The sequence below is a fragment of the Eumetopias jubatus genome, unplaced genomic scaffold (assembly GCF_037043125.1).
Source record: "Eumetopias jubatus isolate StellerSeaLion01/CBP00866 unplaced genomic scaffold, mEumJub1_p1.0 scaffold_3, whole genome shotgun sequence".
Classification (NCBI taxonomy): domain Eukaryota; kingdom Metazoa; phylum Chordata; class Mammalia; order Carnivora; family Otariidae; genus Eumetopias; species Eumetopias jubatus.
The window spans coordinates 86284353-86310067 of NW_028274809.1; the positions used below are offsets into that span (position 1 = coordinate 86284353).

The following is a 25715-nucleotide window of genomic DNA, read 5'->3' on the forward strand; positions in this document are numbered from 1 at the left end:
TACGGGTTCTCTTCCGAGTGCCTGTAAGCCTTGATCTTTCAAACTCAAAAGATGGTGTGTTTGTAATGTTGGTGAGGGAAAGCACTTAGGCTAAAGCCACTATCCTCTGACCAAGAGCATGAAGCCACAGTATTTACATAGCCTTGCCATGTGCCATTTACAGAACATGTTGCTTCCTCAGAGTCTGCACCAATTTCAATGTCAAATCAACATTTGCATTCTTGCAATGACTTTACAATCAACTGTTATTTGCCTAGTGAAGAGTTACTGCCAAAAGGCTGGATTACTTAAAAGGCCTCTCGTCTGGCTTCTCCACCTATTTTCTTAGGGACAGGTTGCAGAAAAAAACTTTCAGAATCTTCCTTCTTCAGACATTTTTGTTAGGCTGACTTCTCCTTGACTGTGGTATTAAGGTGATTTCTCTCTCCTCACACTTTCTCTCCTCTAGCCATTACTTCCTTTCCCATCTGACCCCCATCTTCACATTTTGTTGATACCCCTAGGCACTCTAGTTTTTCTCTTTATTCAGCCTCCCTTGTATTTTGTGTTCTACAAGGGCATTCACCTGATACTATTTCATAATTGTTCTTGTATTCGCAAATATTTGACAGTTTCTAACTTAGCAGAGCACTGTATTGCTCTGAGAAGAACACAGTATGACACAAAACCTCCTCTTAAAGACTTCCACCAGCAGAAAATAAATGATCCATTGAACATTTGTGGAGTGTCTCCTAAGTGGCATGCACTATATCAGAGGCTGGAGATTCTCTTTCATTTCTTTTTCTTTTTTTTTTTTAATATCAAGTGCCTTACAGGTCAGTGAAGGTGACAGAGAAACAAAGCAATAGTTAAATGAGAGTAGAGTTGTGTCCAGTTGGGGAGAGGAGCAATGGCATTAAACTCAGGTGGCACTGGGGGGGGAGAGAGAGAAAGTCTACAAAGGAAGATCAGTTGGTGTTGGTGCTAAGTCAGGACAGGTTAGGCATTTCAGACAAAGGGCTCAGCAATGCAAAAGTATGCAAGTAACTGTGAGATTATAACGTGGATATTGAAATGTGCCATGAAGGAAAAACATGGTACCAAGAAAGCTCAAGGAAAAGAGAAATGATGGCTTTCATGAAGAAAATGGCATTTAACCTCAGTGTGGGTGAGTCTGTCATCTTGCTAGCCTCTCGGGGGGCTGAGGGACTGACTGAGAGCCCCTTCCTTCTAACCCAGCCAGGGCTGGTAGGGGCCGTTATTCTAGACACTCTGAGGGAGCGATGAAGGAAGAGGGGTTTCCTTGGCGTAATACACAAATGTGTTGTATAGATGAAATGAGTACAAGACAGGAGTGTGCAGGACCCCCACCCCCACCTGCAGGAGCCGGGGATGTGCAAGAGGAAGGAGAGAGGCCAGAGGAGGAAGGAAATCTGAGGGGCTGAAATGACAGCTGTACTAATGGCTGTGGAACTTTTAACTGTTGCACTTGAGAGTTCAGAGATGATTATTTCCATCCGTCCAGTTAGGAGCCTCATACAAATCGGAGAAGGGTGTTCTAGGCCAAATTTTTCAAGATGCCTTTGGATTCCACTTATAGCCCTTTCTCTTCACCCTCTTTCAACTTCTCATTTTCTCCTTGCCTACATCCTAATACTCTGTTGTTCCTCTACCAGACACCCTATGATCCCTTTCATTTTTGGCTGCCAAAGTCCCCCACTACAGCGCCTACTTAGGTCCCATCTCATCTACAGAGTCAGCATTTCTGAAATCCCACCATCCATTCTTCCTCACCTAGCTCCTTTAAATATCCATCCTCTTGGTGAATCACTAAGACGTAGATGGGAGGGAAATACTTAAACTAATTCACATAATGGCATCAATGATTGGTCAGACTTCCCCTTAACTCTCAGGGAAGCATTTACTTAAATCTCAGAATCTCGAGGTACTTGCAGGAACATATGTATCAATTTCACGATGCACTGGTCAGAAAGGCGATGAAGACCTGCAATTTGTGTCTTTCCGTGTTATTATTCCAGGAACGTTCACAGCCTTTGAAATCATTCTGTTGTTCCACCCCTGTTTTCTTCCCCCATTGACCCTCAACTTTTTCTATTTCATAGAGTAGATTGTAAAATCAGTAATATTTTTCTATGTTCACTTATATTCCACTTCTTTTGTTAACTATAAGTTATATTAAGTTTCCTATGATCTAGATGCTTATTCAGTATTCCTCTGGTTCTTCCTATAACATATCATCTACTCATTATGATTATCATAATCATCATTATTATCAAAATTTATTAGAGAAAACAGTGTTGCCTTATGCATTTACATTCTTACAGGAGGCACAGAGAGCCGTGGTGAATGACTAATGAAAATATTGAAGAATTAGTTCATTTTGCATGTGTCTAAATATCCATTGATTTCACAAAACTCTCCAAATAAATCTCCTTGAGTGAGAAATTGAAATGTAAATCACTTACAACTGGCTTCACCATTTCTCTGGACTTCCTGATTTTATTTGTACCAAACGAAGAGCAAAAGGAGCCTGTGATATTGCACGAGTTCCACTTTCAATACTGCTTGAAAAACAGGAAACTGTGATGAGAATGCACTTTTGAAGAGCCACACAAACTGGCTCCGCTCAACAGATGAGGTTCAGTGGTATTCTGGGCCTGATTCTCCTGCTCTCACAGCCAATACCCAGAGAGGAGGGAATATGGTGATTCATCTAATCATAAATTTCATAGCTGCTGTGTCAATTATTTGTTGCACTCTGTTAATTACATTAAGGTTCAGCAGCTTGCCCTTTTGAGTTAGAAAGTATATTTCTGACATCTCTTTCCCATCTGTAGCATTAAAAATAAAAGTGCATGAAGAGTTATTTGGGCGAGGAGAAACTGAAGAGGCACAATGATACCGTCTCCATGCTTCAGAGCAGAGAAAAGTGAAGCTCAGCTAGACCCAGCGCCCTCCCCACAGCTCCACAGCCTGTTCAAAGTAGCTCCAGGATGGAACCCACGTCCCGCATCTCCAAACATCCCTGCTTTAGTCATAGACCCCCACACCAACTGGAAACCACATATGGAAAAATAAGGTAACAAGAATTCCAAAGAAGTCTGACAGAGATCAGGGAGGTCATATGATCATAGTACAGCCATATTAGGTATATATCATGTACATCTTTCTGTTTAAGTGTGTATAAATCTTCCTGTGTTTCAACAGAGACTTAATAAATGTTTATTAGATATATAAATGGAAAACAAATATAGAAACTAGTTAATGTCAGTGTACAGAGGCTAGCAAAACCAATCGGAAAATGTCTTTGATCAAGTCCATTTCTTATTTTTAAAAAAAATGTGTATAACTCACTTTGGCCAGTGTTTCTAAGGTCCGATGAACTATGGCTACTGCGTGATAAGTTGGGGCAGAACAGAAAAAAAAAAAAAAGAAGAAACGCTTTTCATGCCTTCTGAGGCCCGTCCTTGGAGAATAATATGAGTTTTTGAAAATATGAAGAATACCTTATTTTCATGTCAGAATAAACCTTTTTTTTCTTTCTTATAAATTAAATGAGTACGTTTAATGACCATCTTAGAATTTAGCAGGGTTATTTGTTCTGACGACAGAGAAAATCTTTCTTGAGTTTCAAATTCCTTTAGGTGCTTAATATTATTTTTCCAGATAGAAGGACTCTCTTGCCTGACATGAAGATATTGTGAAGAGAACTATCACAGACGCAAGCACTGAGTGTGTCCCCAGGGAATTCCCATCCCATGGGTGTTAGCCTCGACTTTTACCATGTGGCAAATGAGCTGTCTGGTCACCCCAACCACCAAGAGCTCTGGTCCCCTCAACACACAGGAGCCCTCTGTGACAATCTGACTCCATTCGTTTCCCAGAATGTGTCGGAAGCGCTGTTTCTCCAGGTCTGCTAAGGAGCTCAAGGAAATGCCACAGATAAATATTGCTTCTGTGAGAAATTCATTTCTATCCCCTGGAAAGATCTTATGTTGATCTGTGGTAGAGCACGGTCTGTTTGTTTCCCTGTGGAAATGACTTGTGGCCATGGTAGCTCCAGGAACGTGGGGCATAGCCTTCGTGCTACACTTTCCTGACAGGTCAGTAATTAACTTGCATTGTTGTTGTTTGTCGACTCCACCACAGCAGCCATTTACTAAAATAACATTTTAATTTCAGTTTCCTTCCAGTTCACTTTCCTTTCTCTTTTTTTTCCCTGTGGCTTCTACATCTCTATTAAGTCTAATTTCCCCAGGCCACTTCCATAAGCGGAGAGAGTGCAATAAAACTCAGTTTCAAAAAATGTCAAATATAATGAGAAAAGAACATCATAGTAAAGGAATTTGACCATAGCCATCCCATTGGGTAACATTGTCTTTGACTGGGCAGGTGTTATAGATAGGAAATGTGATAATAAGGCCTTGCATTTATTTAACTTAATTCGGGAATCAGGGTGATAGTGTGCATTTACTGACAAAGTCTGGCAAGTCAGTTGCATGGATAAACTGTCATACAGTTATTGTCATTACCCGTGGGCATTCTAAATGGTGAAAATGACAAGTAAAATATATATTTTTAAGTAGAATAATTCCCAGACAAAATTGGGTGACAGGCAACTTTGATCTTTTTTAGATCATGGTATCTTGTTGCCATCCTCTCATCCCCTGGGCACCTTAGCCTTTTAGTCTCCATCTTATTGAGAGCAAAGCAACTGATTTACATTTCAAGTATTTTATTGTGACTTTACCCTGAAAAATAAACTTGTTAGGTCCCACATTTCTACAAAAATTATTGAAAACCCTGGGGGCAGACATAAGAACGCTTGCCTACCATGGAGTCCGGTACAAGTGCAATGGAGGATGGGACGGAGGACAATTGTAAGGCGAAGGTGACATTTGACCTTGATGTGGTATAAAAATAAGATCCAAAAGGCAGTGGAGGGATGTCCAGGGCAACACAGGCTGAGATCACCAGATTTAAGGAAAACAGGAGTGAACATTCACAACAAATGGTGGAATATGGGAGGTGGGAAAGCGAGGGAGAGTCAGGGCTGGATGAGGAGAATCTTGCCATTTCCAGTAAAGAATTTGGGTGTTGTCTTATAGAGCCCCGGAAACTTTGATGATTTGTTTCAGGCATAATCCCCTTCCCAAAGGATTTGGTGAAAAGACACCCAGAGAAATGGATCCCTAGCCACTGAAGAACGGTAGCAGTCTCACGGGACGTCTCTTTTATTTAGCAATTAACTTCAAATCAGAATAAATATCATAGTATCTATTTGTAAACACTGATCTTATGATAAGAGCACCCAAGGAGTGATCTGGGAAAAAAAAAAAAAAAATGCTCCAGAACTTCAGGAACCTCCTTTTGAACCTCAAGGTGCGTGTTTAATGCTTCTGGTCACCAATTAAATGAAGAGAAATGTGAAGACTTTACAGGAAGGACAAAATGAAGCACTTAAGGAAGCGATATCAAAGGGTACAATCATATCTTACTAAGGACATAGAGGAAAAATAAAGCAAAGATTAGTAGAACTGCTTCTGAATTTCCCTCCGGTGATCAGGTAAGTAGTACAAAATTGAAAAGCAAATAGGAATAAAATGCCTGTGCTATTGTAATTATGTTTAGGCAGCATAAGAAATTTTATGAAATGGCAATCTCCTTTGATACACAGGAGAACTATAAGGGGCATAAGTAATACAATCCTCCCTCTGTTTCCTCTGTCAGTTTTGACCTAATCCAGCAAGAAATGCTGAGCCATTTTCCGCCTCTTGCGTACAAGTATCAATTAAGGGAAAACAGGGTGACTATCTTAGGGCACTGGATGATGAAATGTCACTTAAGGAGAAAACATTGGCTGTACAACAAGTTGCTCAGCAGCCACAGTGTTAGGAAACACTGACAAAACAAGCAGTCTCAGACACTCTCTGGACGGGACCCGTTCTCTGATCTTTGCTGGAAGAGTACCAAGGGCAAAAAGTACATTTCAACCCGTGATTGCTCGTTTCCTGGGATTTCATGTTCCATAGCATTGGCTTCCTAAAGGATGTGACTCAGTTGCAAAGCTCTTTCATCAAGCCGATTAAATCTAATCATGCAATGATTTCAGTACACCAGGATACCTCTATCTCTACCTTGGCCAGCCCAGGTTAAAATATGGGGAAGCTGCATACTGCATAATTAGTGATTGACAGTAATTAACAGGAGCCAGTAATTGACAGTAGTCAAATAGGGCTGACATTTGTTTTATTTAGCAAATTTGTTATTGTATCCGATTAGTCTTTCCCTAATGCTCCTGTCTTCAAAATCTGGATTGATTGGATCGGATTTCAGTGCCAAGGGGACATGTCTGAAAATGAGACAGTAATGCCATAGTCCATTGTCGTGACAATGTCACCATTAAATTGAAATATTTCAGTATGCTTACTTTAATGCATTTAAAAATCAGTTTCTCACTCAGTTGTGTATGCATAAAATACATTTTAAATAGTGTGTGTGTGTGTGTGTGTGTATGCCCATGCTTGTGTATAAATCACAACGGATTGTCACAAACTGAACACACTCGTGTAAACACACCCAAACTGAGAAACTCGACAGTCTCAGCATTCCAGGAGCCCCTGAAGCTCCCTTCCAGTCACTCTCCACCCACCCCACTAAAAATAATCACTATTCTGTCTTCTTAGTTTTGCCTGTTTTTAAAATTAATCTAAATGGAAAACCTAGAGTATGTACTTTTTATTGCTGAGCTTATTTCACTCCAACGTTTATTTGTGTGGCTGATTGCTATCTAATATTCTTCTGTGAAGTGCTTATAAAAAACTTTTGTTAGTTCTTCTTTTAGGTTCTTTGTCCTTTTCCTGATTTGTAGAGGTTATTTTTATATTCTGAATACAAGCCATTTTTTAAATATATATGTCACAGTAATGATCGTTTCCCACTTGTGGGTTACTTTTTACTCAATGGAATCTTTTCATCAATAGACATTCTTAATTTTAGTATAGTCCACTTTATCATTTATTTCCTTTTAGGATTAGTGATTTTTTTTTGTCCTCTTAAGAAATCCTTGCCTGATCCAAGACCACAAAGACTATTCCTGTATTTTCCTCTAAAAAGATTTGTTGTTTCAACTTTTATTTTTATAAATGTGATTCTGGGGCACCTGGGTGGCTCAGTTCGTTAAGCACCTGCCTTTGGCTCAGGTCATGATCCCAGGGTCCTGGGATTGAGCCCCGCATTGGGCTCCCTGCTCAGCGGGAAGCCTGCTTCTCCCTCTCCCACTCCCCCTGCTTGTGTTCCCTCTCTCGCTGTCTCTCTCTCTGTCAAATAAATAAATAAAATCTTAAAAAAAAAAGAAATGTGATTCTTCTGGAAATAATTTCTGTGTTTGCTGTGAGATAAGGGTATCTTTTATAGAGATAATTCATATATATTTCTCATATATATATATATTTCTTTTAATTAGAAAGACCTGTCATCTCTCATGGTTTACTGAGGTGAGAAAGGACCAGGATCTGCCTCTTCATCTGAAGTGAATAAATACTGGAGAGCTCTCCTATCCACAAATATTGACAAGAGGGGCAGTTGTGTCCAACAATCACATATATCAAGAAACACTGGCAATTGGAGATCCAAGTTGAATAGAAAGATTTATCAGACAGGTGGGAAAAAACAACCACTCTTAACTGGAGAAGGTGAATACTCAAGTTCAGATTTGCAGACTGTTATCAACTAGGAGGTTTGCTATTAAGTGTCAGAGTTCTGATGACTGGGTATTTGTTCAGACCTATCTCAATTATCCAGAAGGGGGACTGGCAGTAGAGAGGTAGGACCTCAATCTTAGCAAGAGAATGAGTCCATGAATGACCAGGTTACCAGCAGAAGTTGTGGTTGAAGACAAAGCAAATGTCTCATGAGAAACGGCATGACTTGCCGAAGGACTGCGACTGGTAAGTAAGGGGAAACACACCCGATGTATGGATCACAAGTGCAGACCAAAGCCATGATCACTTGTTATAATTTAATATTGAACTCACCAAACTAGTGAGGAGTAAGAAAGCTATAGAGTGGTGATTCTCAAGTGTCAATATGAGAAGCTTCATAAACACGCAGATTGTACTACTCTCTCGTCCAGCAACACTGAAGAGGGGCCCGAGAAACTAAATGTTTGGCCTTCACCCCGGTGACTGAGATGCACACTGAACTTTGCTGACAAACAGATCTCTAGAATTACATAAAACTCTTCTTTTTTAATTTTATATCCATGTTGTTCTAAAATTATTACTAATTACTATAGTATCTTCCTATTTTTAAATCCCATTGCTACTCGGTTCATATTTGCTAATATTGTTTCGATTAAGTTTTCTGGGAATGAATTTCACTTTGGAATTTGGTGGTGATTGGGGAAGTGACATTGATCATAGTTGGGAAAAGTGAGAAGAGAAGTGACTACATGGCTAAGTAGATAGATACGGAAAAATCAATTATTTTATATAAAGGAAAAACCCAACAGGATCATACTACAGGCAATCTGGGTCTATTGTGAGTGTTTCAGCATGAGTGCTTTTTTTTTTAATGTTTATATCATGAACTTGGTAAGTGTGAGTACAACAACATCAATTTAAACGTTTGGAAAACAGTTCTCTTGCTTGTAAAACATCAAAGGATGTTTGGTGTGAGAACAAACAAATTCCGCAAAACATTGTTGTTTTCACTCGAACTTAATCTGAAATCTTTGGGCAGTGAGGCTTCCTTTCATGAAGGCAAGAATATCAAAACGGCAAAAAATATTTACTAGTTCACATTATTTAAATTGAAAGTTTTTGGCTGAGTTTTTAAATTCTTGCCTTTGAATATCCTTTAATATGCCAAGTGTATTTATTATGTAAAATGTATCTTTTTCTTTTTAGGCTGAAAAGACTCTTTTGATGCCTTATCTCCTGAAGAACTTCAGGTGTGTTATCAGGAATCTCCATCCAGGAGTTGTTTGGGGGCTAGATCCCCGATTTAAACAAGGGGTGCTTCTCTTTCCTCAAAGTGGAATTCAAGGGCCTCACCTCAGGAGGTAGGAGGTGGGGGAGCTGGTTAGATATACTATCTATCCCACTAGGTTCCAGTTAATTGAGTGTTACTATAATTTGAAGTAGTATAGCCAAATGCCTATCTTAATTTAGGCTCCTCACAAAGCAAAATACAGAATTTGGGCTTGGCAGCATTGAAGTCAAAAGGAAATGCATAAAATATCTAGAATTTTAAAATGGCTATCAGGATTATCTATTTTATTTAAAAAGTATTCAACAGTAGTTTTTTTTTTTCCTTCTGTCCTCCCTTTATTCACTTACATTCTTTGTCCTAACTACTTCTGAGACTTAGTGATGCGGATCTATTCACAGACACCTTACATGATGAAATGAGTTATACAGCCACACCCATCCTACATTTCCTCATCTAGCACACTGTGGATTTCACATGTGCGTGTGTGTGCATGTGTTTAAACTGTTGTTACGATTATCTTCACCCCCTAAGGTATACAAATCTCTTTGATCTCCCCTAAAACAATGCACCCATGCAAGTGTACATGTTCTGGTCCATATCTTATATCATGTGACTTTGAAAATACCAGGCAAATTAAGGATGACTCTATTTGTTATTGCTTAGAAAGGTTAACCTTTGGAGACATCTTTTAATGGTTAAAAAATGCTTTGAGGAACATGAGCAATAGAACAACATCAGTTCTTTCAAGTTAGGAAAAGGAACCCACTCATGAAAGTTAGACAAGCAAAACAAGGGCCTCAATGAAAAATCCATACAAAAATGGATGGTGTTTTCATAGAATAATCTAATGTGCTAGTCTCTGAGCCTTTATTAAGATTTATTCTATATATGGAAGTTATCTGGAGGAGTCTAGTTCTTTCTAATCATGACACTCTGCTCCTGCTTTCTTAGGAGCAGCTATAAATTCAAGAAGAGGTGGAAAACCGGCAGACTGCCAACCAAATTCAACCCACAGACATATGTTGTTGGGCCTGAACAATGTTTTAAATGTTTTGAATCAGTTTCCAATTGAAAATCAGGATTTGTACTCAAAAAGAAAAAAACAGGTGCGGATCTGTGTGTCTTCCCTTGAAAAATCAGAAGATGTAGAAAACTGGTCAAGGATGTATAACAGTTTGCTGGGGGTGGGCAGCTTCTACATCCTGTAAACAGGGCAAGTTCTCTCTGTTCCAGAGGTTCTCTCCCATAGATATCCTGACTGGTCTGTGGGCCTCTGTGGTGCCAGTCACCTCCGGGGGTATTGCTCCTCTGATGTTCGCATACAGCTCTTTCTGCTGCATGCTGAATCGGTATCATTTTCTATATTTTATTATTTTTCAGTCCAAGCCGGTAGAATTAGAAGTGGAGAACAAAACCAAGAGACTGTATCTGTGCCACTGGTTTAGAAAGAGGTTCCTCAGAGATGAATATTACCTCATTTATTTGTATAGCTTTTTCAGCATCATCTCACATTATCAAGAGTAGGATACTGTGCTAGGTTCCTTGCTATTGCTTTTCTCCCCTCCCTGCTCTGACCTCCTTTATTGTTCCTATTACATTTTGGCAGATAATTATATCCGGACTTCTATTGTTTTCTGTTCTCTATTTGAGTTGTGTGTCTCTTCCAACCAAATTGGCTGTGGGTTCTTTAACATCAGACACTATATTTGTCAGCATTGCTCTGTACTGTATGGAGAGCATTACAAGCATCTGACATCTGCCTGAAATTCCCTGTCTTTAAGTCCCCCAGGACCATGAGCATCTCCAACAAATTCAGGTTGGCCACCATATTAGAATGATTGGGATTCCCAATCCCAAGCGTCACTGGATTCTTTTTGTTTGTTTGTTTTATTTTCCTACTTCCCCACATCAAAAGATGCCATATGGACCTAGGATACAGTGCACCACGGTCAGGGGAAGTCAGAACAATCACTGTATCTCGCCTTCCCCACCTTCCCAGTCTCAAATCCTACTGTCTACCCATCTGCTGTGCTGACCAGTCTCTAGTCCTCCTTTCAAGCTGATTTCTCACTCTGAAACTATGGCCCACTTGCTAATCCCCCTTCCTAGAGCTAGACTTCTGGCCTGTAGGATATAGAGCCAGTTCTCCAAGGACAACACCACTGCCACTGAGTATTTGGTCCGTCACTTCCCACGGCCACACCTGCTTTCATTAATCCACTGTCCTCACACTGACTGCTTTCAGAATTTGGACTGAGATCGATGGAGTCATTCAACCTCCGTACATAGTATCCTGAGCAGGATTCCCCAGGGAGAAAACAAAACAAAACAAAACAGTTCTCATTCTTCTCTAACTGGATCAGCAACCTAGACCCTGGACCTTCCAATTTTCTTTCTTATTTTTCCTTTTCAGAATCACTTTGCTAGGAGTCCAGCATATCTGCCTCATGAACCATTTATGTCACCGCCTTACCACCCTAGGAAAAATTAGATATAAAATAAAAATAGATGAGGAAAATTCTACTTTTTTCCTCTCTCCTTATTTGTAGTTTTTCTTTGCTTCATTTTAATTTCAAGTCCAAGAGTCAATGGTTCTCTAACACTTTTTAAATTGTTCTATGTGGGGACACCTAAGTGTTCAGTTGGTAAAGCGTCTGCCTTAGGCTCAGGTCATGAACCCTGGGGTCCTGGGATCGAGCCCCGCATCAGGCTGCCCCTGCTCAGCAGGGAGCCTGCTTCTCTCTCTGCCTGCCGTGCTCCCTCTGTTTGTGTTCTCTGTCTCTTTCTCTCTGACAAATAGGTAAATAAAATCTTTAAAAAATAAAAATAAATAAATAAATTGTTCTGTGTGGGCAACCCTCTGAGGTCCCCTCCGTCTTTGGGAGCTTTGTACTATTGCCCAATAAACTTTGCTGCCTAAATAAATAAATAAATAAATAAATAAATAAATTGCTCTGTGTGATGGATTAATTCTTCAAAATTAAAGGGTATTTTCAGTGAAGACACATTTTGAGCTGCTTGAAAGAAAATTTCCATATCAACCAAAAATTGGGAAATAAACAAGGAAAGAGTCTTCTTTCTTCTCTTCCACATGGCTATACTATATTCCCCCACACAGCTGTATTGAGGAAATGAAACTAATGGCAAGAAATTGCTCTTGATGAGTTTCATAATGTTATCACAATACTTAGAATTGAAATAAACCAGAATTATCCTGCCATGATTTTTATATCATAATGAAGGAAAAATATGGTCACCATTTGATTCTAGACAACCTGATAAAACCATTACTACTACAGCTACTATTCACACTACATTTAACCTTTTTAAAGCAATTGTTTTGTACCACAAGCTAGGCAAAGTTCTTTACGTAGGTTATTTTCTTTTTTATCTTGTGAGGAAACTCCCCATTTTATAGATGAGGGAACTCAGTCTTCAAGAGATTAAGTAACTTGCACAAAATACCATAGATGATATGTAGCAAGTGGTGAAGCCCAGAGATTTCAGACAGGCACCAAATGCCAGGTTGTAGGACCATTCATTCTCCTCTCTCCATCCAATCAATTGACCAAATTCTGTTCCAGAACTTTTTTTATTCCTTACAGTGATAATAAAATATTAAGAGCACAGGCTCAGAAATCAGGAAACACTTAGGGAAAATGTTCTTGACATGTCCGGAAACAATTCAATTTTTCTATATTTCATTGTCTTCTATCAAATCTATGAAAAGCTCTTGTTTTTCTTACTAACTTGCTGAATGATCACATAAAATAATGTATGTAAAACCACTTTTAAAACTCTAAATAGAATATAAATAGATAATAGATATTCTTATTTGTGTTAATTAACTTGAACAGAACCATCACCCTGATGACATAAAGTGAATCTGAAATAGGCAAAGTAGAGGAGTAAGAGAAACAGGAGAATGAAAGCAAGTAAGACCCTTTTGGCCATAGTCTAGACAAGACTTAATGGATGACCAAGTTAGTAACTGTGACAATAAATGAAATGGAGAGAAGGAAATGGATGCCCCTAAAACATGGCAACTGATTGGATGTATGGAATAAGCAGTATCCAGGAGTCCATAGAGATTCCAAGCTTACTTGTATAGGTGACTTCAGGAATAGGGACACCTTAACTGAAGTTAGCAGGAGAAAGAGAAGGATTCTGTGGGGAGATCAGGGGCTAACTTGAGACATAATCCGTTTGAACTACTGTTGGGATTCCATGGAATGGCATCAAGTGACAACAGAAAATGAGGAACAATATTGGGAGAAAAGCCAAGAGCAAAGATAGAAATTTAAGGACTATATTTGAGGAAGTTTATTTATTTATTTATTTTCATTCATTCATTCATTCATTCATTCATTTAATTTCAGGCCAGGTAACTGGAAAAAATTTAAATGTTCTGGCGACCATATTACAGGAGAAAAATGAAGTGGGTGACATTAACTTTAAAAATATATTTTATTTAATTCAATATGTTAAAATTTTGTAATTTCAGCATATAATCAATGTAAAGCTATTAACATTCTTTTTATTTGTACTACATCTTCAAAATCTGGTTATTTTATACTCAATTTAGACAAGGCACATTTCAAATACTGAATAACCATTTGTGGCCAGTTGCTTTCATAATCGACAGCAGGGTCTAAGAAAGTATTTGGGGGATTTGCGGGCTGAGAAGAGACATAGGTTTACAGGAAAAAGAAAAGAGAAATAGAAAAGGCACCTGCAGTATGACAGAAATGGAGACGAAAAATGTTTTCTTCCTCACATGTTGTATAACATTTCTACAGAAGGCAATATATGCAGCAAACAAGAAAAAGGTCTTCCACAGATGGTATCGTTTTAGACAGCAAACAAAGCAGGATCCTTTTAGACACTTTCAGACTTTAGGGCCTCACGAATGAAGTCCAGCATTACTTAACTGTTGACACTTAAATGGCTTAGAAATAGTTAGCATGGCATAGTGAAAATAACATGGATTTTGTCTACTCATGGATTTAACCCAGATATGCCTCTAAATCATGACACACTGTATCAGATAGCTCTGTAAATTTGGGCACTTAGCCACTTACCTTTAACTTCTTTATCTTTAAAATGGGAGTACTAACTTCTTTACATGATTTTTGTGGCTATCAGATACTATTAGGTAGGCAAAACACCTAATATATAACATGCATTATACATAATACCATAATCATAGCTATGATGCTCATTATTAACAATGCCACTCTAATTTATATTGATGAATGTCTCACGTTAATGTAAGCATCTTGAGAATGAGAAAACACTGTCTATATTTTGTAACACCATAGTGCCTACCACAGTGTTGGAGACACCACTAGGGTAATCAACACTCATTTTTCTCCTGTATTTCACTTAAGACAACCATCCTGGTATGAATAGGTAACAGTACATGGAAGCTCAGATTACTTGATTTCCTAGTGCCTTTAGCAGAACGATAAATAAGAGTTCCATTGCTCAGACTCTAGCCCTTCCATTCTAATATAAAATTAACTAATGCCGAAAGATAAATTAGCAGAAACAAAATTTCCCTTGACTCAGCACCCAAATTCCTGAGCATTCTACCTTTCCGAGCTCCTTTAAACAGAGATATCATTTAACTCTAAGTTCAGCATTACACCAGTAGAGACTAGAAAATGTTCTCTACATTTTTAAGAAATTAATTTAAAGTAAACATAAAAGTAATGGTTTTAGTAAAATAGCCTAAAATTTAAATGCTTAAAGATGATTGGTGTTTTCCTTCAGTTTATGGCAATAAGTTTTCAGATGGTGGGTCATTTCTTCTGAGTTTCAGAAAGGCACTGTAGTATATAATGAATCCAAGCTTTCTTTTTTATTATTATTATGTTCAGCTAGCCACTGTATAGTACATCATTAGTTTTTGATGTAGTGAATCCAGCCTTTCAATCCAACATTTCATCACTGCGAGGTTACTCAAAACATACCCATCATGTGTCATTTGTTTAAAATATGTTTCCAGCTTTTCTTCCCCTAAATTTATCCTATTTTTTTCAGACCCAGGGAAGCCACAAATCTCCAGAAAGCCTTTTCTGACTCTACAGTCCAGAGTCAACTTTTATATCATTTATTCTTTCACTAATCAAATATTCACTGAGTGTTTTTCATATGCTTACCATGTTCTACTCTCTAGATATTCAGTAGCAAATAGACAAGGTCAATATGCTCATAGATGATTCAGTCTAAGTTGAAAATAGCCACTAAGCAAGTGGACAAAAAATAATAATAATTCCCTACATCCAAAATGCTGTTTAGAAAAATGAAAGCAAAGTAATGAGAAAGAGAGGGCCTTACAAGTCATGAAAGGAGACTGAATTAATTTGAAATATAATAGAAAGTCATTTAGAATTTTTTTTTTACTGGGAAAGTTGTAGGATTAAATCTTAAGAAGTCACTCTGGCTACTTCTTGGGAGATAACTATGGTATGAAAAATAGAAGCAGGGAGATGAGTCAAGAAGATTCTGTATTATCAGCGGTAGAAGTGGTAATAAGTAACTGAATTTGGGGTATTTCAATATACATTTTACCCCTTGCTTAATGTCTAATTCATTCTTCCTAAGAGAAAAGCTGTTAAATAAAATCCCAAGATATACAACCAACATTTACAAATACAAAAATATATGAATAGATAAAATAAATCTGCTTACATAAGTAATAGCAATAATTTGATAAAAAATAAAGTGTATATAAGATGTAATATAGAAATGTTTCTTTTATTTATTAAATTTCATTTTTTTTCTGCATCATTTCCTCTACCAATGTTTTCAATGTTTGTGAGACTTATGGTTTTCTTGCCCACAGAGTGTACTTAATAATCAATTATAGCACAGAAAAACATCTTTAGGGTCACAAAAAAACCTATATGGAAGGTTCTAGAAGTTGCCACCTCTTCAGCCTTCTTGAGTTCATTCAAACATGTGCAAACCAAAATTGCTCCATATGTTTTGTATGATTTTTTTCTTACTTGAAAGTAGAAAGTGAATCAGGGAGTGCAGTTTTATCGAAAATTTGATGTTACTACATGCCACAAATTGTAGTGTATTCATTTAGCAGGTTTTTTTTTTTGAGGAAAAGTCATTATACCAACCAACAAACAAAGAATTAACAAAAAATAATGAACCATTAGTTTGAAAAAAATACATAACTTTTCAAGAGCCACTATTGAGAAAAGTTAAGTAAACAGGATAATGAGATCTAAGTCAATATTTTGCAGGCTCTGCTTATTGCTGATGAATTGAATGTGGTTTGGGGTAGGAAATGTGTGGGTAAGAGTATAACTGATGTTAATTCTAGTTTATTGTCCTCAACAGATAGATGAATGGTGGTGCCATTAACTGAGATGGATGAAAATAAAGAAGAAACAAGTTGGGTTGGGGGCAAGCAGGGAGTAAGTAAGAGGTTAGTTTTGAACATACTTACTTTGATATCTCGATGAGACATTCAAGTGAAGATGATGAGTAGCCAGTTGCACTTATAATGCTAAGAAAAAGTTCCAATCTTGAGATCTAACTAGAATACAGATCATATTTAAACTCATGGCACTGCAAGACATTTGCCTAGGAATAAACTTAGAAGACAAGAGCTAAGGCTAAAAAAGATAGAAATCTGAAGACTGAGTGCAAGGCATTCCAATATTTAGAGTTGAATGATGAAGAAGATTTATCAAAGGAGACAGAGAAAGAGCATCCAATTAGTTTGGTGAAAAACTGAAAGCATGAAATATCCCAGGAGTCAAAGGAAGAGAGAAGTTTAAGAGGGCAGGAATGTTCAATTGCATCAAATGCAGCTCACATAGTAGATAATATGAAGACATGTAAATGACCACTGGATTTGGCAAAATGAGTCTGGGACTCTGAGAATAAAATGTTCTGGGATATTTCTATAGCGTTGCATTTATACATATAGATTTATACTTAAATTCTTGTGTTTGTGCACTAAACTACCTAAAAAGTTTTCACTGGCTAGATAGCACATTGATTCTTTGTGTCCCCAATAATTCCTAGCATAACACAGTGTACTTAGAGTTCAAAATTATTTACGGAATTGAATTGAATTGGGCTGATGCTCACCAAAAGAGAAAATCAATTTTAAACCCACAGTAGTATTGTGTGTAATCGACAAGGCCAATTTTAGAAAAATAAGATTTTCTGCTTATTCTTTGGCATTCCATAAATATTCCGTCTCATTAGATGAGCTTTCCTACAATTTCAGAGGAGACGGGAACCATGAAGCGTATATTTCCTCAACTTTGTCTCCTCAGCGCATCTTTATATCCTATCATCCACATACACACTCATTAAAGTGCTCTCCCTTTGGTTTCAGGTTAACTTATCTGTTAACTTACCTGCTTGATTACAAGTAGTGATTACACCCAACTGTCTTAGTCTCCAACACCTTGTCAGGTTTCTGGATATATTCCCTTTGTTTCCTTCATTTCCATTTCTTTTCTCTCCTTCACTTCAACATTCATGTTTCATCCCTTTTTTAGCTACTACTTATTTCAAGACTTATAAAAAGAGTATTTTACATAGGCTCTCCCCAATTTCTTACTTCTTTGACATTTCCTTCTAAGGCTTGAACTTCATTAATGGTTTTGGTCCTCAATTATACAATTGAGAAAGAATACATTATCTTATTAAGAAAAATAAGTAGGGGCACCTGGATAGCTCAGTTGGTTAAGTGTCCAGCTCTTGGTTTCAGCTCAGGTCATGATCTCAGGGTCCTGAGATCAAGCCCCAAGCCAAGCGTAGAGCCTGTTTGTCCCTCTCCCTCTGCTCCTCCCCCTCTCTCTTTCTCTCTCTCTCTCTCATAAATAAAATCTTTAAAAAAAAAGAAGAAAAACAAGTAGAACTTTAATCTTTTAAAAACAAGCTCAATCTCAATCATAATAACAGAAATATCAGTAAAACTATATTGAGATACAATTTTCTACCCATTAGCAAAACCTGAAAAGTTCAGCAACACAATCCATTGGAAAAGCTACAGATCTTCTACCAGCATTCTAAGTGCTGGTGGAAGTTCAAAAGGTTACAACTAACCTGAAGTTAGTATGGCCATAACTATCAAAATTATTTTGTCTCTTGGCTTATAAATAAACAGTATCCTTGAAAATTCATCCCACAGATGTATTTTAAAACACACACAATTTCATTAACACATTCATTGCATTAGAAAAAATTGAGGACACCCATGACTCTTTTAATAAATTGTGATATATCCACCCAGTGAAATACTGAGAGAATACTGAGAGAGAGAGAGAGAGAATTGAACAGTTTCTTATTTTTACTGTGGGAATATCTCTAAGATATTACTAAAAGAAAAAAAAGCAAAGTGGCAAGGTGTGTATAATATGCTACCTTTAATATAACAGAGGAGGGTTTATGCACATACATTATATATATATGCATATTTGCAACTGTAAAAGGTTTTAAAAGAAATAACTACGAAAAGTGGTTGCCTGTTGGGTTAAGGTAGGTGTGAATAGAGGTATATAGAAATGGGAATGTAAGAAAGATTTTTTTCTATAATTTTTATATTTAGGTTTTGATTTGAACCATCTTGCTGCATCACCTATTCTTAAATTCAAAACAAAGAAAACAAACAAAAAACAAAAATACTTCCGTAAAGTAAAAAAAAAAAAAATCATTATAACCACAGCTTAAGGACCTCAAGGCACCTGGGGAGGGGAGTCAGCACTTGATGTTACAGGAATATCTACCTTCACTGACTGCAACAATTTCTGCAAACTGAAGAGTATGCCACCAACAGGGAGATATATGGAAGAAACAAATAAATCCCGATGCTGGATAGCCCATGCAGAAGCAAAACGTGGACATCCTATTACGTATTTCCCCTGCTAAGCAGTACTGTTGTTACTTATAACCTTTCATCATAATCTGCTAGGCAGGTCCACTCTACTAGGGTCTCAAATAGTCTTTCTGGCCTTACCTCCCACTACTATACTTGTAGCTAACAAAACTAGACAACTCATTCTTCCTTGGAAATTCTCTGACATTTTTGCCTGGACATATCTCCTTTCTGTTCTCTGGAATGTTTCTCAAATCCCAAATCCTAGCTGTCTCTGAAAACTACTACAAGTCTTTCCTCCCAAACTGTCCTGATTTCTCTGATAGGATATAATCAAATGATATAACACCTGGAAATTCTCTAATTTATTGCCTGTCACTTAAGAACACAAAATGTTTCACGAATTTCTGAATCCTCGTATGGTACTGGACAAATTTTACTTGTATTATAAATATTAATATAACAATCATACTAGATTATAAACTTCCAGAAGAAAAATATTGAGACAGGTGTTCATATATGAGGTAGCTCTTGAAAAATACTTTAAAATTCAGTTTAATTGAAACACTTGCTTCATTCAGACCTACCTTTAAACTGATACTGTATTTCTGTCTGATTATAAAGTTTGGAGAAATTTTTATTTTATAATTTGAATAAGCACTGTTTTTAAATGTGACCATATGTGGCTGTGTAGGAGAGTTCTGTGGCTTTTACCCATAAGAAATAAAGCCACCTTTCCTCTGGAGAAAGCAGTTTCATTTCTACGTGGAGACACCTCTGTTCAGCTAAGAGTACACGTGTTGCAGGCTCAAGTGGTTCCTCCGTGCAAGAGAAGGCCTGTGACCCAATCCAGTCAGTCACTCATGGTGTTTGTGTCTTAGAGTTAATGATTAGCTCTACCATGGTCATGTGACAAAATTTGGTCCAATCAGATCTCAGTCTGAGACCTTTACTGTGGTGATAAGGAAAAGCCAACCTTCTGCAACAGAGTCTGAAAAGGTCAAATGTAAACCTGAAGCTTTCTTGTCAACTCTGTGAGCTTCTGTCAGAGAGGGCTTATAGCACAGTGGAAAAAAAAAAAAAGCTAGGTAATGAAGAAAATATAACCCAATCTTACTCCTGTGTGAGCTCCTGGATTCTACTATGCCTGACTTTGCTTTCCTTGGGTTTTTCAGTTATGCAAATTAATGTCTATCTTTATTGCCTAAACTAATTCAACTCATTTTCTATCATTTGAAAACAAAGGCATTTTGCCAACTCTAAACTGAAATTTAGAATACTTATCAGTATATTTTAAAGTCTAACTCTATAACATGTATTATGCAATGCAAAAAAAAATATGCTTCTGGTACCCAAAGATTTAAATTCAGAGTATTAAATTATGTAAAAAATGCATATATATTAAACAATGAATTTTGTTAAATAATTTCTAAGTGTATGGGAATATTAAAATAGTGTTAAGGCATAGTGCAATTAATTTTCATCCACTACAAGACTGGTGTATATTTATACAGGAATATCTTAGAGAAATGGACACATGTCTAGGGACCCTTCGTATAAGACACTTTGTGTTTAAATACCATAGCAGGACCAATGGTTAATGAAACACTCTTCCTGCCCGCAAATATTCCCCCCCAACTATTTGCTATGGTATCATTCTCTTCACTTGACCGAAATCCTCAACATGTAGCTGTTCCTTTGGATCTGTCTGCTGAGAGATCTTATTAAAACTATAAAAGGGAGGGGAGGCCTGGTTAAGAAGTAAAAAGAAACTAAGCTCTGCAGCCTTCTCCTGTGAACATGGATTATTTTTATCAGACGCTCTAAGTTCCGGGAAATAAATAAGTTTTAAGGACAATGGGAATGGGATGGAAGGACCCAAGTGGGGTCTGTCCTTCTAGGTACCAAGGCTGCGAGACCCTAAGTTAGGGACAGAGCAGGCCACTCCAAAACAAAGCATTCCAAAAGAGTAAGAGGAGGAATATCAAAAGAAAAAAATCTCCTTTCTGAATTTTGCTGAATGCTGGCCCCAAGTGGAAAAGCATGATATACTTTTAATAAATCAGTTTTGAAATTACTTTCCAAATGAGATTCTCTGCATTGTTTCATTTCACCAAAATTTGTTTCTTATTTATTCACTTAAAATATATAAAGGTATAATAACCTATAGTATCTTATTTGTACTTGACTCTCTCTAAGATTTGGTCTGTGTATTCAAGAGATAATGCAGTACTTGTTTTTACAAACCATTCTGAGAGTATCTTAGTTTTTATGTCTATCATTTCTAATTGTTGCTCTTTATAAATCCACACCAAGCCACGTAATTCATTCTTAATTTTAGACATACCTCATAAGATATTTATACTTTAATTGGACAGTTTCTGCAAGAAACAATCATTTAACAAGGAATTTGGCTTTTAAAAATATGAAATGGTTTAAAAAACTACAGTGGACCTTTTTTCAGTGCCAAATGCTTATGTGGATAGTCACTCTTGCTAATGTGTAAGTACTACATATGTTTATTCATGTGATCTTCTTTTATAAGGAAATGAAATAAAGTAATAACATATCAACCAAAACTATCTGAATTATATAGCTTCTGTAGATGCAGAGGTTCAGAACCACAATATTGAAGGCAGATTTAAATAATGCTCTCCATTGTGTGGAAATGTAACCAATTGAAAAGCTAATCAGAATATCAAAGCAAATGCATATTACCAGGGTTTCCCTACAGTCTAACAATAAAACATGTATTGAACATCAAGTCCTAATCTCTTTTTTTGTGTGATCATTTTAATAGTCAACAAGTAGCTAGCCTCAGTATTGACAACTGAAGAGGTCTTAAAATAGAGTGTAATAGTATGCCGAATAATTTCCTACTAAATTGACCATATCAAAAAACATTTATATGTGTCTTTCAATAAAAGATAATAAAAGAAAAGAATTGTTGCCACTTATCAACCCTGTAACCATTTTTTAATAACACAAAAAAATCGGTGTTATGGGGCCATCACTTCCCCCATTCAACAGCACAATAAAAATAATATTAGGGAAGAGTGGATCATATCTGGAGCTCTTATTAAAATTCTTTCAAAAATCTACACTCAGATTTATTTTAGGTATTTGTCTCTGAGATTAGCAGTACTTTATATTTTTTTGTACATATGTTACAGAACACAAAGACATTTTGTAAAAGCAAGAAGTCAGTATAAAAGAAAAGTTCTCGTCACTTTATGGTTAACAAATCCCTTTCATTTCTAAGGTTATTATTTTGGAAAATCTCAAAGAAAGAAAATTATATAATTATATAAATACCAAAAATATATCTCTAATTTGCCCCTTCTCCCAAAAGTAACCTTCGATAAAGTCAGCTATGTCTTCTTTTTTTAACAGAAAGTTTTGCTTATGAAATAGAAACTAACCCTTCTCTCACCTTATATCTTAAATACAATTTAGGGAAAAAGAATTAAAATACTCAAGTGTCATAATAGAGAGCTTTCTTTTGCATTTTAAAACTGTCCTGCTTTTTAATAGCTCTTTAATAAACTACACATTTAATAAACTACACCTTTTCAAGGGTTTCTAACGCTATCTTAATACAACACTTTATAGTGGAAATCTTTCACGTTGCAATTCAGATGTTATTTCTTGTTGTTACAAAGTGCCTTTTTAATCTTTCATTATCTGGATCCTGAATAGTACACATTTTTGTAAAACTATCAGTTAAAGATGCAAGGTCCCGTATTTTCTGTAGTAGTTATTTTTAGAAGTATGTCCAAACTAAAACTATACCTTAATCTGTCTTTAACATTTTAGTATAAAATCTTAGCAAATGATCCTAGTGTAATTTCTCTTAAAGGACTTTTGAATTTGACAGTTGCAAATATGAAAAGAATAGTCTTTCTCCGCCAAAAGAAACAAACAGGTGTTTTAACCACAGGTGAAAACATGTTTTTGTAGAAATATTTGTATGTTCACGCAAAAGCGTAGGACACGGCCGAACATTTTCAAGCTTAAATTTCCTGTTCAGTATGAAGTTAAAATTCACTTACCTTTTCTCGGTGATCACTTGTTACTGAAACTGCCATCAACTTCCAACTGTTAATGACTTTTTCAACAAAAACGGAAAACAGTAAAGTCAAGTCACATGTCGTAAGAGTAGGCCTATGTTGGATGCTGCTTAATTTCAGTACTGGAGGAAAAAAAAAAAAAGGCAGGGGGTGGGGGTGAGTACAAAAACTTTAAAATAAAACCACTTCCTGCATAGATACAGTTAACCACACACATCACATCATTACTCGATTTGAAGAAATTGCCTTGTATAATAAGAATATTGTTATTTTTCAGTGTGCTTTTCAATGTTCAAACATTACTACATTTCTATAGGTTTCATCAATTCTGATTTAATGGGCGTAAATGCGTGGTTAAAAATGTAGCAGGGGGAGGGGCAGCAGGGAAGCATTAAGGGAACTTCCTCTTTCTCTGCCTTCTTGCAAGAACTTAAAGCCTAGGTGTCTGCAGTCCGCAGTCGGTGCGGGCATGCTCACATACCATCGGGAGGCTCTGCTTACTGATTTGGGAAGCCAAGAAGCCACTTCCAATTCACAGAGCTGATACTTGTGTCTCACTCACGGATGGACCAACCAAGCGGTGCCCTGGTTCCTAAGTCTAAGGGCTTGGACAGGTTGCTAATGAACTTGAGAGCATGCAGCAGCCCAGGGCCCTGATGCCACCTGGAGGAGAGAAGGCTGCTTATGTAGCACATGCTGTGACACTTGCTCTGGGGGTAGCTTTCACACTGGGGTGGCAGTTTCGTAAGCAGCTCTGAAATCTGCTGACGAGCTTTTACCCTAGCTGAATGATCCTTTGTGTGGCCTGATTTCAGAAGAAAAATAAAATAAAAGATGCAAAGGGTGTCATTTTTGGCAAGCTGCTACGTGCTCATCTGTGCCAGACTTCATCCAGTCCAAGACATATTTTGGGGGGAGGGGGCTCTCAACAGCAACAGTATAGGATGTGCATCTTTATTGAACCATGGAGTTCAAGAAATAAGCTCCTGAATGTCCAGGCTTGGCTGGTTTTGTGAGATTTGCAGGAGTTTCACAAAAGGAAAAGCTCCCCTTCCAAATATATGAGAAAGTTAAATCACAATCTCTTGTCATACAAACCAATTAGACTAGAAATCTGTGTAATAGCTCTCGGTGGTGTGGAATGTTTGGCACACATAAAGACAATCTTTAAAAAAAAATATTTGGTATATATAGCCCAAGTGAAGGATGGCATGTCCCTTGCAAGTTAATCAAGTTTCTCCAGGACTCTCCTTTTCAAAATTATATTTCAGCTTGACCCACGATGTCACTATCGATGGTCATTCTGGGATGCACCTTTTTAAGTTGTGTAGAGCCCTGAAGGTTTGTACTCAATATTGTCCTTAACACTGAGGAAAAAGTGGAAAGAACGTGATACTGAAAGTGAGGAAATCAGAATTCAGGCCTCAATTCTGACACTGCTATTAATTTAACCTTGGCCAAGCCACTTACATTCTCCGAGATTCAGGTTATTTTTGAGATAATGGAACACGCAAATGAAAACCATCTATCTGCCAGAATAAAAGCGTTGGTTCACAAACTTGGGGGCTTCCCAGTGAAATCTGAAACTGGCTTCTGTACACGGAGGCCAAGGAGAGACCAAAGAGGCAGCCCCTCCAGATTGGTAGGTTGCAGGTTTAATAAGCCAGGGAACTTACGTACAAGGCCGGTCTTGGGCCGTCACAGGACAAGTAGATCTCCGCACCAGAATCTCAAAAGTTTTATGTAGAGACCTTACCGGGGTTCATCACATAATCCCTCCAGATCGTCTCAACAACGCATTGCTCTCTCGAAGCTGCATCCTTGGAAAGCTCCCACTGTGCGAGCTGTAGGAACCATGGGCAGAATGTACATTTCAAGGGCAGAGGAGGAGATGAGGAGCCTCTGATTGCCGAGGTGTGGCTCATGGGTCAACCTGCGGTCAAGTCCTCTCGATGACCTCCTCCGACATTCTTTTTCTCCTGACTGGCTCTTACAATCTTTTATGCCCCTCTCTTTTATAACATGTGCTGAGGGGTCAGCAAGAAGTTTTATTAGCTGGGAGGTGGCTAGTCGGGTGGCTGGCTGGCTGAATGGGAGACAGATACCACAGCAACAATATAGAAACATACAAGAGAAAACATAGATTAAGGTAATGATTTTTCAAATACATAACAATTTTTTTTGTTTTTTAACCGAGAGCCCCATGCTTTAAACCGCGGATTTAAGTCCCTAGGCTGGGGTTCAGGTCACCCAGAGTGTTCTCTGGTAGTTTAATGTGATGTAATAAAGATGATACAACAGCTGACTCATCAGGTATGAACATACAATGGCACAAGGCCCTCCTCTTGAGGCAATAGTGATGCTCCAGGTCATCTTATTTGGGAGCACAGCTTTTCTTCCTGGAGACATTTCAGGGTTCAGTAAAGACAAGTTTTGCTGCTATCACTTAAGTCTTGCTGGGAGGATTTAGGAGGACCTTCTATGTGTCCTACAATGTCTTACAGACCCATGGAGGGGACAAAGGCAGTGGCTAAGTGATTGGTCCATTGGAAAACAAAATGTGCCTTGAGAGGAAAGCGGGCTGTTTTTGTTACTGTGGGGTGGATTCTCGCCTGTGTCCAGGGAAAACCCAGAGTGTAGTGGCCCAACCACTCAGATGGAAGCCATGGCCAAAGCTTTGTGCCACATAACCACTGGGTCCCATTCGGCGCTACCCAATAAATACCTAAGAGGCCATACCGGTCAGTGCCAAACCAGCCTCTATTCTTTGATATGACAGAATAACTATATAGTTT

At 37.6% G+C, this 25715-nt stretch overlaps 1 protein-coding gene and 1 long non-coding RNA gene across 11 annotated transcripts in view; one reads left to right on the forward strand and one right to left on the reverse strand.

The window, feature by feature from the left end:
* The window catches only part of ARHGAP15 (Rho GTPase activating protein 15), a 604646-nt gene extending 581603 nt beyond the window's left edge, over positions 1-23043 (reverse strand). For 2 of the 3 annotated variants that reach the window (XM_088021728.1, XM_088021729.1), the window contains exon 1: positions 22903-23043. The gene's annotated coding sequence lies outside the window, so the exon portion shown is untranslated. The remainder of the gene's footprint in view (positions 1-22902) is intronic. The other variant, XM_028123793.2, reaches the window with a different exon arrangement.
* Positions 968-11943, forward strand: LOC114224561 (uncharacterized). 8 transcript variants are annotated; one of them, XR_015767872.1, is made up of 6 exons: positions 968-1147; positions 2838-3079; positions 3667-5566; positions 7466-7694; positions 8910-8953; positions 9946-11943. It is a non-coding gene; the product is annotated as an uncharacterized LOC114224561 (long non-coding RNA). The 8 variants fall into 8 exon arrangements; XR_015767870.1 differs by lacking the exon at positions 968-1147 and having other exon boundaries at positions 2645-3079; positions 3667-4103; positions 5139-5566; XR_015767873.1 differs by lacking the exon at positions 968-1147 and adding an exon at positions 2652-2704.
* Positions 23044-25715: the final 2672 nt, after the last annotated feature.